This window comes from Silene latifolia, chromosome 11, assembly GCF_048544455.1.
Source record: "Silene latifolia isolate original U9 population chromosome 11, ASM4854445v1, whole genome shotgun sequence".
Taxonomy (NCBI): Eukaryota; Viridiplantae; Streptophyta; class Magnoliopsida; order Caryophyllales; family Caryophyllaceae; genus Silene; species Silene latifolia.
Genome location: NC_133536.1, coordinates 63,670,280 through 63,685,295, shown reverse-complemented (window position 1 = coordinate 63,685,295; position 15,016 = coordinate 63,670,280). Strand labels below are relative to the sequence as shown.

The following is a 15,016-nucleotide window of genomic DNA, read 5'->3' as shown; positions in this document are numbered from 1 at the left end:
TGAGTTTTCCACTTTTACTCTCTTTCTCCTTTAGTTTGCATTTCCTTTCCATGTTTTGGTACAATGGGGGCATTGTACGGTTTGGTTTGGGGAGGTTATGCATCCATATCTGTGTCTGCATTTTGTTTTCATTGCATTTCAGTTATCACGTTTAATTTATGTTTGCATTGTTGTTTATTTTTGTTAAAAATTCAAAAATTCAATAAAAATTTGAAAAATTGTTAAAAATTCAAAAAAAATATTCACGTTTACTTTAGCATATAGGTTGAGTCGGTACGGTAGATTTCCATGATGATATTGCTCTGCAATTGTCTTTTTTGCTTAAGCCTTGCATTGAACTGTTAGCTTTTAGCTCTGTCTTATTGCATATCTACGAGTTTATGTTGAATTTAGCTGAACGAATAGACTTGACCTGAAATTTTGGCAACCTACTTATAAATTCTAAGATTTAGAGCCGTATAAACTGGTGTCATTTGTGACCAGTTTCATGTAGGATTGTGAGTAGTTACTCCTTGCATATCATGTATCATCAATTTGCACGTATATGAAATTCAATTGCTTTTTGCCGTCATACATTCGGGTTAGTGGTTGGTGTCACATGCAGGGAGGTGCTTACATTTCCCTTTTCTTTCATTTTTACCCATAAACTCCACATTAGCCAAATTTGCCTGTTGACCTTTAGCTACATTCCAAATTTAGCCTGCCTTGTCAAGCTAGTTTAGATTGTTCTGCGGTATATTGTCTATTGTATCAAATGTTGGCGCGTATTCTGTTGATTCGGAGTTGGTAACTTATGAAGAAAAGGAGGTTGATGAAAAAAAGACGTGGAGAAAAAAAAAAGAAATGAAAAATGAAAAAAAAAAGGAATTCGGAGAAAGAAAAGAAAAAGAAACCGAAAAAAATAAAGAAAGAAAAAAAAAGATTTCGAAAAAAAAGGATGTTGTTTGATAGTCGGTTTCACTCCTATATTCTATCTTATATCATTTGAGGAGTATGTTCTGTTTGGTTTGGTGAGATCTTATGCCAAATGAAGGGCATTGTGCTTATGTCATAATTGAGTTGGAATTGGATGTTGTCATATGGTTCTGTTTAGGTACTAGCTTGATCACCTATACCTCCACATTCCCATAATTGTTTTGCCTTTTCTTACCCATTGCCTCCCTTTACCATATTTTTGTAAGCCCTCGGCTGTGACAGGACCTTGTTTGGTTGGAATGTGTGTAGGGTAGCTAGAATTGTCTATCATATTGGTTGCATGCATGTTTATGTGGGTCGTAGTCTAGGTGAGCGACTATTTTTCTTTCTCTCTTACATATATATGTTCACCCTTTGCTTCATGAGAGAAGAGTGACCCGTGAGAGTCCGATTTTAAAGGTCTTGCAAGGTCGACGGTTCAGCTTTATTATAGACATCTTACAACTCGTTTGCATTTGACTATTTGCTATAGGTGTTAGTTTGCTTGCATTAAATTGGCTTAAGTGGGCATTTGTAGCTAGCTCTGAGTTATCTTTTTCCGTTCCTTTAGTTGCATTTTAGTTTACTCGGGGACGAGTAAAGGTTTGGTTTGGGGAGATTTGATACGTGCATTTTGTATAGCCTTTTTAGCCTATTTTATGCACGTATTTCTATGCTTTTATCGTGGTTTTATGCTACGAATATGCCCCGAATTGCATACTTTGGAAGTTCTTGTATTAATTGCAGGAATGAGCTTAGAGATGCGGAATCAAGCCTAAAACATGTCCCTACGCATGCATTTAGGAGATGAGTTGAGTTGGAGCTTGGAAAGTGCTATTTTGAGATGCGCATTGGAGTAAGGAAGTTAGGCGAGCCAAGAGAGTGCTTCAATTTGCTAGTTCCTCCTTGTAAGAGCCATATCTCGAGTTCTACAACAGTTATTAAGGTGATTCCAGTTGGAGGTGAAAGCTTATCCTTTTAGCTTTCCAACGCCACCAACCACTCCCTATTTGTCCAAGTAACGAAGGAATGGCAGCCGTTTGAAGTTCAGTGCGCGAAGCAGGAATTACGCGCTGAGAAGTGCTCGATCGAGAACTATTTCTATTCGATCGAGAGCCCATTTGCTCGATCGAGAGCTTCTTCTTCTCGATCGAGTGATTAAAGGGAAAGAAGTCCTCGATCGAGAGGAATTGTTCTCGATCGAGAGGAATGCTAAGGAATATCACTCGATCGAGAGCCTTAAGTGCTCGATCGAGCAACAATCTTTGACGGGCTTGGACTTTTTAGTTAATTTCCGTCAATTAGGTTTAGCTAATCCTATTTTCTTATAAATAGGAAGTCAGTATGTCATTGTAAACGCTCTCACACAGACTTTACTTCGTTCCTTTTCTCTCTGGTTCGGCTATTGCTACTGTTACTCTTGTTCTTCCATTTCTGGATCATTTATTTCAGTAATCCTTTCTTCCCTTTTCTCTCTTTAATTTAATTTAATGTTTATTATTTGTTCTTTCTTTAATTCTTGTTTCCCTTTAATTATGCGTAGCTAAATCCCTTAGTATGTTAGGATTAGGGAAGCCGTGGTAGCGATGTTTTAATTGACTTATATAGATTAGTCTTGCGATATGAATTGTATTAGGCAATTTAATTGTTATCCGGTCGAATGAATGCATGCAGGAGACCATAAATTTAGTTAACCCCAACCTAGATCGAAAGATTGGAAGGGAAGGCTTGCTTAATTACAATAGGGTATTGCAGTGAGGGCGAAAGTTAAGCTGTTTACGCCCTAGGGCGGTTTAAGGACCGAAAGGTGACGACCATAGCTCTTCTTATCAATAGTCTAATCGCCTTAGTATTCCCGATAGTATAGCTGCCACGGTGGACCGACTCCTAGCATATTTCCCTTCTCTTTCTGTTAATTTCTTACATTCATTTCTCTCTCGCCTATTAGTTTAGTTCAACAATCAATTCAGCCCCCATTTTTCGTGACACCCGACGGACCCGAATTAAACAGATAGATAGCAACTTAGCCTCCCTGTGGAGATCGACCCTACTTACCGCTGACTTCTGTTAGTAGTAACTTAGGTATTTATTTTTGGTACAAAACGACCGTATCATTGATCATGCTAGCAAGGTTGTCAATCATACCAACAAAATGAAACATGATGAACAAATGAAATTAATTAACAATAATTAAAAAGGGATTAAGAGGGTTATACCTACTAATGATTCCAATAATAAAGCAAAGATAAAAGAAGTACTTGATGCTTGATTGAGAGGTTGTCAATCTCCCAATAATAAACCAAATAATCTTCAATTACCCAAAATAAAGGATGAACAAAAGAGAGATTAAGGAAATAAAACTTGTATTAAAACTTGATTAATTGTTGATTACAAAACTAAAGAGAGATTTGATTGGTATTAACTACTCTAAGAATTGATAAGAAGAACATGCTCTTCTAATTAGACTAATGGGGTATTTATAGTGGAAATTAGGGGGATGCATTAGGGTTAACTAAGGGCTAAACTAGTAATTACACTTTTTAGATTGAGCAAGGAGGAGCAGGTATTTTTCGAAGGAAGGGCTTCTTTCTTTGTAGCTTGGAGGAGACGAAATTGTGCTGTACAGGAATCCGTGCGTTTTGGAGTCGGGACGGGCGGATTCTGGCGGTGGAACACGGGCGGTTTTGGAGGAATCCGGGCGGATTGTGGTGGTGGCAAACCCGAGCGTCTTGGGGAGAAACCGTACGGATTGTGCATGCGGAGGACGGCCGGATTGTAGACAATCCGCACGGATTGTTCCTCAGCAAGATTTCTTCTGCTTTTCTTCCCTTTTCTTCATAAATTCCTTGGGGATTTCCTTGGGGACTCAAGGATCCTTTCTCAACATTGCTCATCTACTATAATATGTACAAAGGCCTTCTAATCTTGTCTCTCCTTGATGCTTGGTCATCGGATTCGATCAATTTAGTCTCGTTTTGCCATGAAAATGCAAGATTTGCACTCCTTTCCTACCAAGGGATCAAAATCTCAAAGAGTATGCAAAACAAAGAACTAAAGATAATAAATGACCCAAATATGCACTAAAAAGCATGAGAACAAGGCTAATTCGGGGGCTAAATATGCGCTAATTATGGTCACATCACATCCCAATCGGAGAAATTTGACCCATTCTTTTCAAGTTTACAACGATCCATGAAGGATCGGAGCCATTAAGTATTAGCGAAAGGTGTGGCGTTTGGATTTGGAGTAGCCATTGGTTAAGAGAAATAGAAGCGGTCTACAAAACAAAATAGAAGGAGTAAAACAAATGTCGTTTTAATAATAATAATACTCGTAAAAATTTAATTTAAACAAGTTTTATTGCATTTTTCTAGTGACCTCTACCCAACTAGATAAATGATTCCGAGATCCAAATTCATATTAACTCGGGCACGGGGTAGCCGATGAAACCCTTATCAATATAACTCGGTGGACTAACTCTTTAATCGATTCTACTTTTAGAACTCTCGGTCGATAAAATTACTCTAATATTTATCTATAGCCCAAAACACATCCGATAAGGGCACGGGGTAGCCGATGAAACCCTTATCAAAAACTTTTGTTGAGTTCAATCCAAATTTCGAATAAATGTGTCCATGATCCAAAACCATATTAACTTGGGCACGGGGTAGCCGATGAAACCCTCATCAACACGAATTCGGTGGATAGACATTTATCACCCACTTCCCCTACGTAACAAGGTTTGTACCCCGGGGTGGCCGAGTGCACTCCCTCGCGAAATAGGTTTTCATGGTTTCTACTATATGGTAAGGCTAAGTCTCAATTGTTTATTTTAGCGAGAGGTCATGTCAATTTATTATCTATCACGTTTTAAGTGAACTAAAGCGGTGAACTACGATAATTGTATTTGACACGGTCGATAAACTCGATTAAATGATGATGCATGTTTTAGTTATGGCGATTTAGCGATGCATGTGACATATAAATAAAAATGCAAAGTATAAATTAAATCCTAGTATGGCCTTCCTAAAATAGAAAATCTAATTAACTATTACATATTCGGAAACCAACTCCATTGGTCCCTTGAACTTCGGTATTAGCACGCATCTCGAGGTAACATCGTCTTTATGTATCGCCTTCTTGTGGACACCGTCTTCAAGGAACTCCGGAATAATAAAATTACATAACAAATTACATAACTTCCTATTATACATTTGTAATTAAAATAAAAATAAATCTATTAAATTACAAAACGGTGATACGAGATCCCAATAAATTACAACCGAATCGATATTCTCATACATTTCGGGTAATACCAATTAAAAACTAAGGCCATACTAAGTAAAATTACATAAAATAAAATTACATAAAATAAAATTATGACAATCATAAATAAAATGCAGCATTTTAATATGTATGAACATGCCCAATTTTATGCTAAATCGCCTTTAAGGAGCCAATATCGTATATTTAACGGTTTTTACGAATTTGCGTGATTCAACGTTTTAAAATCACAATAAATTACATAAATTCATATTTATGCACAAGTTAATTACCCTAACTTCTTAGGACTCAAAATTAGTCTCCACTAACTATTTGACTATAATTAACTTATATTTCTTAAAATTGTTCATTAATAGACCCAAAATTACAATAAAATGCTATAAACTTCAAATAAATCACTAAAAAATTTCAAATAAATTCAAATAAATTCAAAATTTTGAAATTTAAACTCATGAACATTCTGGAAAAATACCATGACACTCATAATGTTCAAAAAACTTAGGTTAAAATTTCGAAATATTTATCGGAAAAACTATGTTGCGGTTTATCGGATTTATCAATTATAATCATAAAAACATGAGAAAAATTATATTCATCAACTTTTCAATTTTTAGATCTGAAAAAGATAATAAAATGCAATATGTGACATTTTTCCTTAGTCATGAAGTATGTTTTAGCAATTATTCACTAAATAAGTCACTATTTATGCTATTTTTCATCAAAAATTCATAAATCATGCATAACGACTTCAATATAGCCTATTATTTTACACACATCTTGTAAAATTTCATGTGACAACATACTAAATTTATATGACCAGATTAGAAATTTATCTCATATTAACCTATTTTTCATTTAAATTCGATTTTTATCATAAAAAATCCATATTTCGAGCATAAGAACTCCAAAAATTATGAAAATTTACAGGTAATCTAAAAATAATACATGTGAAAACATATCCAAAATTCACTGTAAAATTCGAAGTTTAGCTAATTTTAGTCCGAAAATGACATTTTAATCATAAAATCACATTTTTAATGCCATTATTATATAAGATGAACAATAAAAATCCATAAATTAACCAAAATATCCTAAATACATTTTAGGATCAGAAACTTTAACATGCATAATTTATTTCGTGATATTTCATAATAACACAAATTTACAAGTTTTATATGTTAATCGTATAACTCGGAAAAATTATAACCGATTTGCATGCAAACAACCAAGGCTCATGATACCGCTTGTTAGAAATCTATATTTCTTTACTCAACATATTCATAATGTTATAATTTTAATTTAGTCATAAAATTAAAAGATGATCTTATGCATGCAAACAATAAAAGATTTAAAGAAGAAATCATCATCTCACATTGATATTTCGGTTTATATGGGCACAAGTGAGTTCACCTACTCACTTGTTCTTGAGCCTCCTTAAGTGGATGAACAAGGATTCAAGTAGAGAATCCCTCCCAAGGTTTTATACCCAAGATAACAACTTAATAAAATTAATATTATTATTACTAGAACAATATTAATTTTGTATAAAAATTGACCCAAAAATATTATTTGGTCTCTCAATTATTTCGGTTAAGAGAGAGGGAAGAGAAGGAAGATTTTATCTCTCTAAAATTCTAATTTTTAGATGAATGAATGAATGATACACTAAACTCTTTTGGTAGTGTATAATAGGTAAAAATAAGGAGAAAAACCATTGTGTTCTCCTCTTTTAAAAACCGGGTGGCATGGGGAGGAAGGGACCAATGCATGCACAAGGTGGTCTTCACAAGATTATGTAGGGTTGCATGGCTAGGTTTAGAAGGAAATGATTATGTTTACCACTAACATAATCAACACAATATATTCCTAATCCTCCCCTTAATTTCGGTACATATAGATAAAATGGACTCCATTTTATTTTTGTCAATTTGTCACATGTCACATGTCACATAAAATTGTTATGTATTTTTAACATATTAAAAATCAACGCATTAATAAAAATACGTTATATACAAAAATCGACTTAGTAATTCATAATTACTTGTACCAAAATATTTTACCAATTATAAATCACAACATCTTGTATTTATAATAACTTATTCATTCAAATGCAATTGTTTCCTTAAACAATAATTTCATCTAAGTAATTAAAACAATTTGATTACTTAGACCGTATCTTATTTAATCAAATTACAATGAGACACGTAAATATTACTTCCAAAATCGTCCGTCAATTTTAAGTAATTTAACTAATCCGTATCGTCATACGATCAATTAAATGATCAATTAAGAGTGTTACCCTTTAGGTATGACCTAAGGGTATCAACTGATCACCACCGTCGTACGACAGTAATGTCAAACTCTAGTCAGCCAATCATTACCGATATGTGTGGACCAGTTGACAGTAAAATATTACTTCCCAATTGTATTCTTTAAAATGAGACTTAAACATGTGATCATCATGATCAACAGTTGTGATCGCATTATTGTCGGAGGACACATATTCCAACATTTGGAACCAAGGATGACTTTGTGTTGGTGACTAATACATTTGTTTTGAAAATGTAAAGAAATGAGAAAGGCTTTAAAATACCCTACAAAATGTAAAGCAATGAAATAAAAGGTTTTAAAATATCGTTTAAATGTAAGTTACCAAATATTATCACCGAGACACGGATTAAACCGTCATGGTATTAGGAACCAAGGGTGAAAAATATTTTATGGTTAAAAACTTGTCATAAACAAAAAAAAGGTTTGAAAATATTTGAAATGGTAAAAACCGATTACAAATATGAAATAAAAATGAAGGAGATGAAGAGACCAAACACGGTTTGGATTTAGGTTGAGCAGGGTGCTTTAGGCGCGAGCCTATATGCTACATAAGTAGCCTCTGCCTCAACCAAAAATCAGGTTTTGGCTCATTCTTCCCATGTTTTGGACCATGTTATGCATGATTTAGCATGTTATAGTCATGAAACATATGAAAAACATGATAAAAGAATATTTTTACACCCTCATACTTACATGCTAGGCTTGAGACGAGAAACCGACGAAAGTGTATCAACTTGTTTGGCCGGAAAACTCGGTTTGAAAACCGTTTTAGTAAGTAAAAGAGTGTTTTGTTAAGTTTAGTGATGGTGTAGTGGTCGAGATGGTCGGTCAAGTGATTTAATTCATGATGACGGTACCAAACAATGTGTAAGGCTTGTGTTTACGATCGGTAGGTCGTAAACTTGTGTCGGTTGGTGACTTGAGAAGTCGAGTCTAGAATTTTAAGGGAGAAACGAGGGGGCGGACTCTCGCGTAACTCTCAAATGGTGGCATTTGAGGGGTATTTATAGGAAAATGGGTGGTTGTGTGTGTTTTGAGCGACGTGGCCGCATTGGCTGCTCAAAGAGGCGCGAGCCATCTCGCACGTCTTCGAGGTGTCTTGTCGCTATCACACAAGTGTAATCATGATTTGTTCTATCCTAAGATTTGGAAGAACTTGATTTGTACTTGACCATTTAGGATTCCGGGAAATCTTAACATGGAAGCTTTTGAATGGTTTGTTTTTATTGTATGACTCTGTTTGACTCGTTGTTGGAGTCGGGATTTGAATTTTGAGTCGGTTTTTGGTCCGGTGTCGGTTTTGACTCTAATTAGTGTCATTGTGACCCCGTCGGCATGCATTAAACACTCCAGGTACTTTTGAAAAGTTTTGAAAAGTTTTGTTTTCGAAATCGTTACAAGTTTTCCGACGTATAGCTGTACACAAACTGTCGATCAAACGCTGCGATTCCTACGCATGTTGTAGTCCGATAATCATCGGGGGTTTGTTGGAGACTCAACAGCTATTGGGTATCTACAAAGCCCCCACTTTGACTGAGGCTTGGACAGGGCGAAAGTCAAAGTAGAGCCCCCAGGTCAATCGAAGATTATAACCTGGAGACCGAAGCGACGTCGAGGCGGCTCGAAAGGATTCGGGCCAAGTACTTGCCGTCGGGAAGGGCGACGCCAAGGGGACTCGAGGGTACGAGCCACGGACCTGTCGCCGAGAACAGTTTAGAGTCTGTCGACTGTCCGTGCGGGTCGTTTAAAGTCCGTTAGACTACGTACAAAGGCTCGCCAGCCATAAGAAGGAGTCATACCTGAGGCATCTTCGGGATATGTCCTTGAATCGTATCTTGTTTGCGGACAAAGGCTCGCCAGCTGTGTTGCGAATATGAAAGGGCTCGCCAGCCGCGGTGCGTATATGAAAGGGGCTCGCCAGCCGCAGTGCGTATATGAAAGAGGCCCGCCAGCTGCGGTGCGTATATGAAAGGGGCTCACCAGCCACGGTGCGTATATAAAAGAGGCTCGCCAGCCGCGACGCGTAGTGATGCTTGCCAGCCATATTGAATGTGCGTTGTAAGGCTCGCCAGCCATATTGAATGTGCGTTGTAAGGCGCGCCAGACATATTGAATGTGCGCTGTAAGGCTCGCCAGCCATATGCGTTGTAAGGCTCGCCAGCCATGTGCGTTGTATGGCTCGCCAGCCATATCGAAGGTCGATTGATCGACCGTGGAAATAGCCGCATTGGATGGGCTTATTTCAGGAAGTTGTTTGAATTAGCGGGCTTCGTGAGGAAGCCTCCGATATCCTGTTGGGGAATCTCGGTGTTTGTATTGAATGTTTGTGGGGATAGCGGGTTTGAATCATGCTATCGGTTTTGTTTTTGACAGATGGGGGCTTTTAATGCCGCCGTGGGAATTTGAAGAAATAGTGAATTTGAATTTCACTATTATTGTGTTTGGACTGACGGTTTTTATTGCCGTCGTTTGAAATTTTGAAGAAATATTGAATTTTGAATTTCACTATTATTGTTTTGAAATGACGGTTTTTATTGCCGTCGTTGAAATTTGATGAAATAATGAATTTTGAATTTCACTATTATTGTTTTTGAAATGACGGTTTTTATTGCCGTCGTTGAAATTTGACAGTTTGTGTGGGAAATTGGGCCAAAGCCCAAAATCTCGCTGAAAAAGCAAATGGACACCCCATTGAGGCGCGAGCCCTTTGGCGATAGAAGGGAGCTTCCCTGTTTTTGTAGAAAAGACGCAAGATCAGGCTGCTCCCCATTCTAACTCGTCTTCTCCAAAAATTCGACAAAAACAAACAAAAAAATCGCCATTGTTGGGTCTTTTTCTTGCTTGAGTTCGTGCCATTGCCAACATGTCATCTCAAGTTATGTAAATCCTCTTGAATCCATTTGAATTTGTTGGTCTTTTTGTTGATTGAATTAGGGCAAAACCCTAAACCCTCAAAAATTGAATTGGCCGTTTGAGATTAAGCCATTTTTGAGTTAAATTGATGATTGCATTAGGTTAGAAACCTGTTTAGGAGTATGGGGGTGCTTTTAGTTTGCATTTTGGTCCCCGTTCCCGCTCCATGTGCTTACAAAACGTGAATGAGACGAGGAAACCATCTCATTTCACGATGTCAAGTTTGTTTGCTTGAGTTGTGTGCCCTACTAGGTTGTATTGTAGTCGGGGAAGACCGTGTTTGCCATATTGAACCTTTGTCGGGTATTGTGGGCAAAATTGGAATTTTTGCCTTTTACGACGGTCTTATGTCTGACAAAATAAGCGTCTGTTTGAGCTCAAATTGAGCCAGTTTGTTTTGAAATGGACCCTAACGGTAGTTTAGGTCAATTTTTGAGACGTGGTAAAATCACGTTGCTTTGTCGTGGTCGTATTTTGAAATTTTGACCCGTTTGTGCCTGAGTTGGCGTAAAATTGCCTTTTCGAGCCGTGGAAAATACCCCATTGTGTCGGGAATATATTGGTTATTGGTGGACCTTGTGTGGGTCTCGAGGTGCCGTTTTTGCTGTTGTTGTTTTGACTCGTCTTTTGCTTGAAAAGAAGGGCGAGTCGTTTTTGTGCGGTTTTTGTGAATTTTTTGTTTGGTTAGGTTCGGGCGGCATTGCCCTTGCTTTGTTTTGCCGGTTTTTTTTTTATTTTTTTTTTATTTGTCCATTTTGTGCCGTCGTAATGCCGAAATTTCGGCTGACGTTTTTGTTTTGCCTTTGATTGCAGGGGAGTGTTCGGGGCCTACTGGGTCCATTGTTGAGACTTTGGAGGACTTGTTTAGGACTGGGCTGGCTAGTACTCCGGCTAGTGCACCTGAGGTGGTAGTAGAGGACGCTTCTGAGGAAGAGGAGGAGCCCGCCGAGGAGGTTGCCAGGGCTGTGGGAGCCGTTGAGGTTCGTGAGGAGCCCGTTGTTGGGGCTGTTGGTGCTGAGGGAGCCGCTAGGGCTCAGGAGGAGCCCGTTGTTGAGGCTGCCGGTGCTGGGACAGCTCAGACAGGGTCTGAGGCTGGTACCTCCGGGAGGAGGGTTGTTAGGAGAAGGGGTCCTCGGCCGACCTGACGGGAGTTGCAGCACGTCGTTAGGGTCGTTAAGAGGCCTCCTCTCCATCGTGTGGTGTCTCGTGGGCTGAAGAGACGTAGGGCAGAGACAGTTGAGGACGACGTTCACGTCGCGGGTTGGGAGGCTAGACGGGTTACAGCCCCGCGGGGGTTGAACCTGCGGGCGGCCCCTGCTTGGGCTGAGAGTTTTGACGGTAGCCAGTTGTTGCTTTGGCTAGACACCCACCTCTCCTACCGTGCACACGAGGGCCTGGTAAGTTTTACCGCTTGGCCGAGTTTTTGTCGTTTTTGACATTTCAGACCTGAATAGGTGTTCTGTCGTTGTTTATTTTTCTTTGATTCCAGGAGATTGGTACCCTGAGGACTTTCTCAGGCTTCTACACTTGTCTGGGTTTCTACGACTGATACGTGCAATTTATATAGACTTTTTAGCCTCTTATTGCACGCATTTCTATGCCTTTTTGTATCGCTTTGTATTGCAAAATGCCCCAAATTGGTTACTTTGGTTTGTTTTGTCTTAAGTGCAGAAATGGACCCGAAAGTAGCGGAATCGTCCCTTATTCGTCCCATTTAGCATGCATTGTAAGGAGACGGAGATATTAGAGCGAGAGTCGTACCTCAGGATGCGTGAAGGAAGGCCAATGGAAGCTGACATGACGAGTTTGGTGCTGATCTCAGTAGAAAGTACTCGATCGAGATGTTCTGGAGTTCGATCGAGTGGTTAGGCAGAAACTGGTCAATCAAGTGATTATTATGCTCGATCGAAATGTGCTTTTATGGGAATACTCGATCGAGAGCCTAAAGTGTTCGATCGAGAAGTTTTGCTGGAGAAGTCCTCGATCGATTGGTCTGAAAGCACTCGATCGAGTGACTAGCTAGTTTACACGGGTTTTAGTAATCCGTGATAGGTGTATTTATGGTAATTTTTATTCCCCTATATAAGGGAGTTGTCATTAGGTTATAAAACATCTCTTAATCTCTTAGCTACGTTTTACACATCTTTTGATACTCTTAATCACGTCTGAACTTTCCTTAATCACTGCTTAATCTCTTAGCTTTTCTCTTAGTTACTGTAGATTGTTCTTTACGCCAGATTCTTTGGATTGTAATCTTTCTTCTCTCTTAATCTTAATCTTAATCCTTGTTTGCTTTCATTAATTGCTCTCTTATTTAGCTTATGCTTTATTATTATTCCTTCATTAGGTCTCTAATTAGTATGCTTATTGTTATTATTGTTGATTGCATTAAGAACATGAGTAGCTATTTTCCCTATGTTAGGATTAGGGGATCCATGGTAGTGATGAGACGATGTAGTAAATAGACTAGTTGAATTACATGTGAGAATCTGTCACCATAGCAATATAACTGTAACATATTTAGTTGAGTGCACGCTTCTAAATAACATTAATTTGGTTAACTTTGTTCCTGGATCGGAAGATTGGAATAAACAGACCTGCTATGAACAGTAGACTACCCTAATGAGGACGGAAGTTAAGTTAGTGGAAATCTAGGGTGGATAGCGGACCGGAAGGACCTTTCCCTTGCCCTTCTCACAGTAGATTGTCTAGGCTATTTATTACTAAGTCGATAAACTGCCATGGTGAACCGAAATCCTGACATACCTCTCTTATCTGATCACTTTTATCTCATTTTCTCACTTTATTGCTCTTGCTTTATTTCTCTTGCCCTTTGATCTTTAGTAGTTTAGAAAACCAAATTTAAAACCCCCATTTGTGACTTAGATAGATGGACTTTCAGATAGATACCTTGCCTCCCTATGGAGATCGACCATACTTATCACTAGCTTCTGTTAGTTATATTTAGGTATTTATTTTTGGTACATAACGACCGTATCAAATTTTGGCGCCATAGCCAGGGAGGCAATAGCCCTGTCTGTCTGTGTTGTTTTGTTTGTCTCTTCCGTCTCAGGGAATTTTTATTCCTTGAGACGGTTCTCACTTATTTCCTTCAGTGTTGTGTATGCCCAGGTCTAACAGGTCAGAATTAGTTCCTGCTGATCCTGAGCCAGAGAGATCCTTTCGGCACAGACTAAGACTGCAAAGGGAGATTCAAAAGGAAGTCTTAAGTACTTTTGAACCCGGGCTACAACATTTTCTGTTTGCAGAAGATCCGTCTTGTGAAGAAAACAACTCTATTTCTGCTATCAAGCCAGTAAAGATGCCTAATATTGCGAGTCACTCAGAGCCCACAGCTGCCTCGGTCCCTAAAGGTTTCAAGCTTGCGACCAAGGATGGCAATACTTTTGACATCCGACCGTCCTATATTTATTTAGTCGAACGTAATATGTACCGAGGTGTGGCGGGTGAAGATCCGCGAAAACATATGGAGGTCTTTACTGACTATTGCTCTACCATTCCCGCCACTAAGGGAGTGACCCAGGATAAGATTAAGGAAGTCCTGTTTCCTTTCTCTTTGACCGGCGGAGCCCGTAAGTGGCTCACTGATCTTGATCGTACTGCAGCCGGTATCACAAACCAGAAGGACCTTTCCCTTTCCCTTCTCACAGTAGATTGTCTAGGCTATTTATTATTGAGTCGGTAAAGTGCCATGGTGAACCGAAATCCCGACATACCTCTCTTATCTGATCACTTTTATCTCATTTTCTCACTTTATTGCTCTTGCTTTATTTCTCTTGCCCTTTGATCTTTAGTAGTTTAGAAAACCAAATTTAAAACCCCCATTTCTGACTTAGATAGACGGACTTTCAGATAGATACCTTGCCTCCCTGTGGAGATCGACCCTACTTATCACTAGCTTCTGTTAGTTATATTTAGGTATTTATTTTTGGTACATAACGACCGTATCAAATTTTGGTGTCGTTGCCGGGGAGACTCTTGCCCTTGCCTTTTTTAAAAGGTACTTTCCTCCACAACGTACCAATCAGCTGAGAGGAAAAATTACAAGTTTCAAGCAGGCACCTGATGAGAATTTTTATGAAGCTTGGTGTCGTTTCAAGAAGTTGGTGAGATCTCTTCCTCATCATGGTTTTGATCAGTGGTTCTTGTGCAACCATTTCTATAATGGGTTGTATGACGACCACCGTGCTATATTGGACGCCTCATCTAACGGGCGATTTCAGAAGAAAAATGATGATGACAAAGGATGGGGAATTATTGAGGAGATGGCTACCCATTGTGCTGAGTATGGGAACCCGAGAGATGGTATTCGCACAGTTTATTCAGTTGATTATGCTGTAGTGGCTCAGTTGGAAGCCATGAATGCCCGTTTTGATAAATTAGAGTTGCAAGCTGTTGGTGATCAACAAACGATTCACTTGTTGACCAGACAGGAAACCGTTACTTGTGAGAGATGTGGGAGTAATGACGGTCACACTGCTGTTGACTGTCTAACAGAGAAGGAGCAAGTCCT

The 15,016-nt window shown here is 38.7% G+C and overlaps 1 non-coding gene across 1 annotated transcript; it reads right to left on the bottom strand.

The window, feature by feature from the left end:
- Nucleotides 1–14,529: 14,529 nt before the first annotated feature.
- On the bottom strand, nucleotides 14,530–14,635 carry LOC141615834 (small nucleolar RNA R71). The gene has a single exon (XR_012530229.1). It is a non-coding gene; the product is annotated as a small nucleolar RNA R71 (small nucleolar RNA).
- Nucleotides 14,636–15,016: the final 381 nt, after the last annotated feature.